This window comes from Diplotaxodon limnothrissa, linkage group LG3, assembly GCF_057381915.1.
Source record: "Diplotaxodon limnothrissa isolate DT_005_m linkage group LG3, D_limnothrissa_male_GT1.1, whole genome shotgun sequence".
NCBI classification, from domain to species: Eukaryota; Metazoa; Chordata; class Actinopteri; order Cichliformes; family Cichlidae; genus Diplotaxodon; species Diplotaxodon limnothrissa.
Window position 1 is genome coordinate 49,989,134 of NC_140598.1, and position 9,647 is coordinate 49,998,780.

The window sequence follows — 9,647 nt, forward strand, 5'->3', positions numbered from 1 at the left end:
CTGGGCTGGCAGTAGAAAGGGAGGAGCTGGCACACATAAAGCAGCAGTGATACAGGACCAGAGCGAGGGGTTCACACCGTGGCACGCTGCAGTAACCGTGTTATTAGCTGACAAACCCCTCAGTCCTGAGTGGCTCTGGGAGACCTGCTCCAAACTAAAACACTGATTTGTGTGAGATAAGGTTTAAGAAAAATCCAAGCTATAAAAGCACAAGGTCTGATGATAACAGTAAGCTTTATGGTCAAAGAATCACATTCTTTATTTTTCCTGGGGAATGCACTAAGGAAAAGGAAAATCTGGGGTTTTCATCGGGCCTTCCTGCAAGCCTGGTGCCTGGAAAGACGATTATCCGGCTGCAGGCGAGTTTTTGGCAGGAAGTTTAATCCCATGGAAAGTGATCTTTTTGGTGTTGACTCAAAGTTTTTTAGGTGGATAATGAAGATGCAGAAACACTTAAAAAAGCCAATAAGATGACGGTTGAGTTTCAGCGCTGGTAGATTTGCACTGACCTTAATCTGTTTTAACGTGTGAGACGGCACAAAATCCAACCCTGGCTGTTAAAAGGAGCAGCTGTGCCTTTGTTTAGTCAGCATTAATTCACTGCAACTTTGACTTGTAAACTCAGTATTTATGAAATGAGGTAAGCCCCCCCCTGCCTGTCTTCTCACCCTCCTTTCTTCCCCCTTCCTCACATTTTGCCTCCGTCTCTCTCTCTTTGCCCGGGTCTTGTGCAGACTTCAGCACAGTCCCATGTAATTAGGGCTGCTAGCCGCTGAGTTGCAGATTCTTTTCCGTGGAAGATGGGAAGTTTTTCTCTGAACCTCCCCCCACCTCCTCTGTGTCTTAACGTTTTCATACAGCTGACCAAAGGAGCTGACTCTTTGTAGTGTTACAGTGTGGGAGGACGTGGTGCAGACCACAGAGGGACTTAACAGACAAAAAAAAAAGAAGTGTAAGAAATTTCAGCAAGGTGACTCTAAGTTCACACACATCCTCACACCTGGATCATAAAAGACTCCCGACTGCACCGGCAGTGAGAAATGGAGCTCCTCATTCTTTCTCTTGACTCACTGTCTTTTCACATGGATGTCTTTTCTCCTCAACAGCCTCTCCCTCTCGACTCCTCCCAGCCTCCCCCTCCCCTCTTCCTCTCCTCCCTGTGTTGTTTTGGTTTTGTGGAAATGAGAACCAGATGTTGCTTATTGTGCAGAAGTCAGCGATGGATGGATGGAGGGAGGGAGAGAAGGCAAGAGGAGGTTTGGAGGGGGGGTGTTAGGTGAGGTTACAGGGGCTACAGGATAAAGGAAAAGGTGGGCGCTTGAAGGATGAGACAGATGTGGTTATATTTGAGGATTAGCTGACAGACCTCTGTAGCTTCAGCCAGAGACCAGATATGAGGAGGGTAGATACTTCCTGGGGGTGCAAAAGGTTGGGGGGAGGGGGGTTAGTTTGTGGAGGGTCTGATTCAGCAACTTTGTCCCAGAGACCGCTTCCTGACCTGGGTGAAGTGGGGGTGTGGGGCCGTTTTAGTAGCATGTTTGTCAAAATTACACAGTCTGAGTATCCTGAATGTACACGACAGAGAGCTGGCCCCGCAGGCTGCAATTATCCTTGTTTGCTGCTAGTTGGACAGTTAACCACGCGGCTTCCGTGGTATAACTTGTTTGCCCTTCATGCTACAGAAGCATCGGCATAAATAATCTTCAGCGCTTTATGGGAATTGTTGGTGACAAATCTGAGGTTGGGCTGAAGCTGGAGGAGTGAAACATTAAATCAGGACATGTACTTAAAATAAATGACAGCATGTCAGTGTAAAAACAAAACTCATCTGGAATCAAAGAGGGAAAGAAATAGTAAAATTATCAACAGAATACTCGCTTGTTCTTGCCAAAGTGACTACATTCATTCTGTTTTTGAGTTGTGGCTTTGTAGAAATACAGCCAGGTTTACTAAGAGAAAAGGATGCAAGGCTTTCTAATATTGTTACCTGGTAGAGCACAAGTGAAATAAGGTGTGAAAAACATTTTTCAAACCTTTAATCCAAATAATAGATCCCGATTCTATAATTAATTATTAAAATGTTCCTGATATAAGTGATTAAAAAAATTCAGACACCTATATAGAAAAAAATGGTCCCTTTGACCACCTGCTGAAGTTCAAACTGAACATCGAAATGAGGAAGAAAATTGATTTGTGACTTTGAAAGTGTATGATTGTTGGTTCACACACAACCATCTCTTTACAGAGACAAAACATCCAGGGAGCCGCAGGTGAAAGTCGTCAACGCCGAAGAAGAATGACCAGCGTGCTTTGAGCTTACAGGAAGGAAAAGTTACTCAAATAAACACTTGTTACAAACCAAGGTACGCAGAAGAGCATCTCTGAATGCACAGCATGTTGAACCTTGAAGAAGCAGGGCTACAGCAGCAGAACCACACTGCTTCAGCCACGAACAGGAAACGGAGGCTACAGTTTAAACAGACTCATCAAAACTGAACAACAGACAAAGAGACAAATGGAATGAAAAGCTCCACCCTGCCTTATATCAACAGTTCAGACTGCTGGTGTTGTAGGGTTGGAGATATTTTCTTGGCACACTTTGGGCCTCCCAATACCAACTGACCATTGTTTAGACACCACCGCCTGCCTGAGTATTGTTGCTGACCATGTCCATCCCTTTATGACCACAATGGACCCATTTTCTGATGGATGCTTCAAACAATTGACCTTTTTATAACCCATAACCAGTCAAACACCTCTTGACTTTAATGGGGTTTAAATAGTTGGCTATTCAACCTTTTAAGACAATTCTGTGAAGATCATTACTTGCTCAGCACACGCCAGTAACGTCCTAGATTTTCTGTGTAATAACATGGTTTTATTTTTTAACTATGCCAACAAGTATACATAAAAAAATGAACAATCCAATTAAAGGAAGTTTGTTCCCATGCTACAGTATTGTTTGACCTGTTTGTGGTGTTGACCGCTATGATGCATGTTGACTGAAAACGACGCAGTGCTGTCGTACACTGTTATAGGTGCAAAAATGCAAACAAAGAGTCATTTTAGCCCTCAGCTGGGTGGTTGCTAGGCAACACGCTAACATTGTTTTTTGTAATGTGTAATTTGGCTTTTGCAGACAAAACTGAGACTGTCATGAAGTTAAAATCACAGAATGCATTCATGAGACATAACATAACAACTTTGACATGACACACCATGTCATAACCCTCAAACTGGCTTCTTGAACATGACAATGAGTTCACTGTATTCAAATGACCTGCACAGTCACCAGACCTCAGTCCAGTAGAGCACATTTGGGATATGGAGGAAAGCTTTGATTGCAAATTTTAAATTCCGATCAGTTTATCTGCTTTTCTTTGGCTGGGCACAGATATGGTTTGAGTGAGCGAGTTTCTGTCCACCACTGAAAACCAGCAGAACGAGAAAAAGGAGAGACAAAGAAGTGGTACTGAAGTTTTAGAGTAGAAGTCATAATGTAGGTCACCCAAACAAAGTCCCAGGTTGAATTGCAAGCAGCTGTCCTGGCCACTTCCTGCCTGGCATGGAGAAGGAGTGCTGAGCCCGATGGTTGGTCTTGCCCCGCCCAGCCACACTGTATGAGCTCAGCATTAAAATGGCTGACAGACAGAGACAGAGAGAAAAGGGAGGAGAAAGAAGAATGGAAGCCAACATGGCTGCCAGAGGTTTCATGTGCATCCTTCTCTGTGACCGGACACAACTTTGAGCAGATGCTTGGCAGTCAATTCTGCAGCAGCTCCAAACAGACATCCAAACTGGTTCACAAAACAAAGGGAACAGAGTGAAAGAATGTGCTGCTTGTCACAGTTTGTTTCCTTTATTGCATTTTCAATCCCTGCAACTTACCAGCAACATCTTTCTCATACATTAAACACAACTGTGTCCTCTGAGTGTCTGCCCATCAAGATGGCATCACCTCAAAAACACAACTGATTCCCAGGCTAAAATATAGAGCTGTCTGGGAGCACCACCACAGTTTCCCTAGAACTGCATAGGACATATGCAGTATCATTTAAAAGGAGCACAGGGAGAAGACACTGTTAATCGGACACTCTTTAAAGTAACTGAAGCCACATAACTACTTGCAGTATGTAGTGGTTCTTAACCTGGAGTTTTAGATCCCCACAATAATTCAAAGGAGCTCTGACGAGACTAACAGGAGGAAAAACCAGAAAAATGTCTGCTACACAAAATGTGGCCTTGTTTCACTGTTGTGAATTCTTATTTAATAGGTTTAATTGTGAACTGCTGGTGAGATTTTCTGCTGTAGTGTTTGAAGTTTTGGATTTCTGCTTTTAATTTCCTGATTATTCTACAGTGAGTCCTTGTTTTATTACCCAGTCTCTGTTTACTTTATGGTTGTTTTTGTGATGGGCTTTGCTCTATGTGTTTACTGATGTTTTGGTGTTAGGGTCAGTAACCATAGTCATAATTTCTGTCTCAGTCTGTCTATGGATCAACCCTTTGTTTTCTTTATCATGTGTTATATCTGCGCCTCCTTTGGTTTTTCCCTGTCTTACTTTGAAGGGCTGTTTTCTTTGGTGTCCTGGGTCAGTTTTGCTTCCTGTCTGTCCATCCTGATTGCCTGATTTTTGTTGCTCGTTGCTAACTGTTTTCACCTGTGTTCAATCTTCTGCGCAAATTTCCATTCTCATATTTTTCTTTCATTTGGTCGGTCCTTCCAGTTTAGTTAGTCTTTGTTCTTGCTTTGTCTCCATACCTTGGATTTCCCCCCTCCCCTATGTTTTTGACTTCATTTTGGCCTTTGGTTTACTTTAAGGTTTGTTTTATCTCCGTAGACTTGGGTTTCAACCATTAAAGCTTACATTTGTTCATGACCTCTGCCACTTGTGTCCTGTGTTTGGGCCCCTCCAATCTACTAATCATAATAAATTAAAGGTTACCATTTATTATTCAGATCTACCCCCCCCCCCCAACACAACACAATTGACTTTTTTATAACCCATAACCAGTCAAATATCTCTTGACTTTAATGGGGTTTAAATAGTTGGCTATTCAACCTTTTAAGACAATTTTTTGAAGATCATTACTTGCTCAGCACATGCCAGTAACGTCCTAGATTTTCTATGTAATAACTTGGTTTTATTTTTTAACCATGCCAACAAGTATATATATATAAAAAAATGAACAATCCAATTAAAGGAAGTTTGTTCCCATGCTACAGTATTGTTTGACCTGTTTGTGGTGTTGACCGCTATGATGCATGTTGACTTAAATGCTTGTTGACTGAAAACGACGCAGTGCTGTCGTACACTGTTATAGGTGCAAAAATGCAAACAAAGAGTCATTTTAGCCCTCAGCTGGGTGGTTGCTCGGCAACTCGCTAACATTGTCTTTTGTAATGTGTAATTTGGCTTTTGCAGACAAAACTGAGACTGTCATGAAGTTAAAATCACAGAATGCATTCATGAGACGTTGTAGTTGCATGAAAGCAAAAAGGAAAAAAGAGGTAATTTTAGCCCACTGGTAGGTAGTTGCTAAACAACATGATGAACTCATAATGTCTGATATAGATAAGGACCTTGAGGGGCCTAGGAGGTACCTGTGTGCCACTTTTAGCAGCTCAACTCTTAATCGTGTAGGAGGAGTTTGCGGACAAAGAAACAAACAGACAGACAGAGCTTTTGTGTTTTATAGCAAGATAAATGAAAAATCAAAATGCAGCTGCTTTCCCGAAGTTAACTTGCTTCTGTTATTGCATCTGTATAAGACACATTAGAAACTTTAGGATAAGTGCACGGGTAACTGAAGCCTAATGTTTTGTCTGCTGGAACAGGAAGCATTCCCACACAGCATCTACAAATCCTTCACTGTTCGAACAGAGCAGCAGCTGGATAAGTCGACAGAGTGCGGGAGAGAAGTCCACTGAGACAAATGGAAAGAGCAGGTGACAGAGAGTTTAGCCAGAGGAGGAGGAAAAAGGTCGAGCAGATGTGCAGAGAAAAAAAGTGGAAACTGAGGGGTTAGTCAGGTTACTTCTGTCAGGTTTACTCCTGAAAGTGAAGCAGAGGGTCTCATTCAGTAACACACAACCTTTGCATGACAACAGGTTAGTTAATGAATTTGAGAAGAGTAGAAACAGAGAACCAGTGTGTGACAAACTACACACACCTCATGATTCAGTTGCTTGTAGATCCACCAATAACAGCGATGACTTAAATACGTTTTTGTGTCTCTCACATCACAGTGGAAGAATTTTGATCCAGTTACAGTTTACAGTGTTGCTTCTGTTCATTGAAATTTGCAGTCATTTATGCAGAGCTCTCTTAAACTCCCACCTCAGGATTTCAATCAAGCTGCGGTTTGAACTTTAATCGGGCCATCGCGACACTTTCATTCTTTCTTTTTTCAGCCATTCTCTTGTTAATATGCCTGTGCTTGGGATTCCTGTGATCACTGACCCAGTTTGGGCAAATATGGCCTCATGTTCGACTCTTTGCAAACAGAGAAGTTTGTGGTTGACTCAGTGACTGCAAGGTGGCCAGGTCCCATGGCTCCATCATGCCTCTACCACTGCGCTGACAGTTGGTATGAGGTGTTTGTGCTGATATAGCATTTTAAAGAGGGTATACTTTCCTTTTACCGCGACTGTAGGTACCACATTTATGCAGAAATGTACTTCACGGTGGGCCGCTACTCTGTAACGTCCCTGCTGAATGTGCATTGCTGTCTATCAAACTTTACCCCCACCTCTTTCATTATGCTCTTTTTGTTTAGAGTTTTGTTTACAGAACATTTAACAGATTAAAGACCCAAATTTCCCCTCCTGATATGCTGGCGTGCAAAACTGAGGTTTATAATCACGAGTTTGCATGAAACCCGAGCCCAGAGTGTTGCTGCATAAATGCTGGATGTGTAAATAAACATTGTTTTTTCCCTAACAAGTTTACAACATGCAGTGATTTGTCAGTGTTGTGATGACAGCTTCTTTCTCCAGAAAACAATGACCCCAAAACAGAAGAAATGCAGCTTTAAGAAGCCAACGATAGCTCGCCTTAACAAGGAAGTGGTGCATTACATGGACTATATTGCTCTTTTTACTGTCTTTTGTTTTCCTTAAAAACAACATTAAGCTAGTTATCAAATTACAATCTAAAATAGATAAGGCCTGAACAAAATCTGCATTCATAAAGAACAAAATGCACAAACAGGGCCGCAGATAGAAGTGCTGAAAACTAAAAGTAAAACAGGCGAGGTCAGAGTCGCTTAAATATTCTCCTTAAGTTTGTGGTTAATCCATCATTATTGTTATTTACCATTTGCTGTTGTGTGGATGTGGAGGGTTAAACCAGAGAGGAAAAAAAGGGTAAGGGGGGGAGGAAGAAAGAGCAAAAACAGACCAGAGATACTTGTGGTAAGAAGAGGAGGGGTGGTTCGAGTCTGCAGCCTCATAAAAAGAAAAATTTTGCAGCGGGTGAGGAAATAAGAGGAATTAAGGGACGGGGAGGAGGCTGCTTGCAAAAAAAAATGTTTTTGGAGAGGAACTTGCAAAGGGAATCATATCCCCAAACCTATGAGATAATTTCTGGCCATCCCTTCCCTCTTCTCAGCTGACTTACTCGCTTCTTTTTCTTGTTTTTCTTTCTGTAAAACTGTTTTTATTTGCGTGTTTAATGGCATGTTTTAAGAGAAACGTTACCTTTAAATGTGAACACACACACACACACACACACACACACACAAAGAGGTGCAGCATCCACACACACGCATGTGCAGGCTGCAGCCGATGTTTCAAGAATACCAGATGCTCGGCTGGAAAGCGTTTCTCTGAAAAATGTGACCGTTCCATCATTTTTTCCAGCTCGTTCCTCGACACATGACTGCCGACTTCGGGTCCAAATCAACCAGCGGTGTAACTGTATCCAGACGGCTCCTCTGCAGCCCTCCAGCAGCTGCACCAGGCTCTCCTGCAGCAGGCTCAAACCTGGTGAAAGCCCTTTATCAATTCAAACGTGACACATGACCTTTGACACATATCTCTCTCTGTCTTTTCTCTTTTTTCCCCATCTTTGTTTTCGTGCCGCTCTGCTTATTAACCCTTTCTCCTCTGAAGGCCCAGCACTGCGCTGTTTTCTCTGCTTCTGAAGGTTGCAGAGAACACATACTGTAGGTCGAGGTGCTCACGGCTAGAGCTTATATGGATACTTACAACAGATTTTAGATGGTTGTGCACAACGGAAATCAGACAGCTTTTTTCACTTTCTCTAAGGCTGTGCATGAAAACACAGAAACACCGCAGTAAGAGCGTAATCACCTCAGTTCAGTTCTGATGACTGTTTTTGTCCCACACAAGAGCATATAATGAAACGAAACACAAAAAACCCTCCTGAATGGAAAAAAAGGAGGAGAAAACCACAGATGTTGATCTGGAGACAGCAGAAGTTGAAACTGAAGGCAGCAGGAATGATGTAACCCTCCCAAACAACCAGTTTTGTCTATAAGAAAGACAAATTTAGTAGGAGACATGGCAGTGAAATAATATGGCATCAGCTGGCACACATTTTGATTGCTGTTGTCAAACCTTGTTTACTGACGTACCTCTAAAGCCAGTCCAGATGGACAGGATGTCAAACTCCCTTTGCAAAGGGGGCCAAATAGAGTTCAGCTCGATCTTAACTATTGTCTTATAACCTATAAAAACAGAGTGGTCCCCTTTCATTCAGTGTAAAATGTAACTATGAATTTAATCAATGCCATGTTTTTAGAAAAAGAATCGCAATATCAGTAATATGTTACTGAGAGTGTCGCATTGGGCTTACGCTTTGAGTAATGCCCTTTTTTTTTTAACCAACCAATAGTAAAATAAATAAATGTTATTCAGTAAAAAACAATAAAAAACACAAGGTTCCATTTTCTGTCATTTAAGAGTTTATTTAGTTTACTTTGGTATATTATGGCAGGTCATGCGTCTCTTTGTCAGTTAAATATTCAGTATTTTCACGTTTTCCAAAGCCTTCCCGTGGGCTTGATTATACTATGGGTGAAGCATTTTCTAGCACTGTGGTCATATGTTTGACACACCTGACTTCACCAAGCCCACCTGGTGATGCTCAGATGTGGACTTACCATCAGTGATCACATTCAGCTACCACTAAATGAAGCAGATCTCATTCATCTGGTGTGACAAGCCAACAATGTCTCTTGTTTAACTGCACTGTAGGCCTGAAATTTCAACCTCTGACGCTGATCATTTACATCTTTTCATTCATAATTTTCACCAGATACTTAAACTGTAAACTAGCATCTGCTGAGCTTATTAGTTTAACCGTACTGTTTGATAACAATTTCATCTCTTTAATGCAACAGATCATTTTTTGTCATTAACTTCCTTTATTTATATTTTGACCGTTTCTGCTACTAAATCACATCTCTGACTAACTTCACAGCTCAGATGTCTTCAGATCCACTCAGTGCTTCAGTTTTTGACCCTACTTTACCTACAAAAGTGTCCTCTGGGTTACATTTACCTTTTACTCGAATGGCTAGTAGCTACACACTTGGCATTTACTGTAAACTTTCGTTTTTCCGGTATCACTATTAAGACTGTGTATAAGTGTGGCGTGCAGAATGGGGAAATGTAGAAA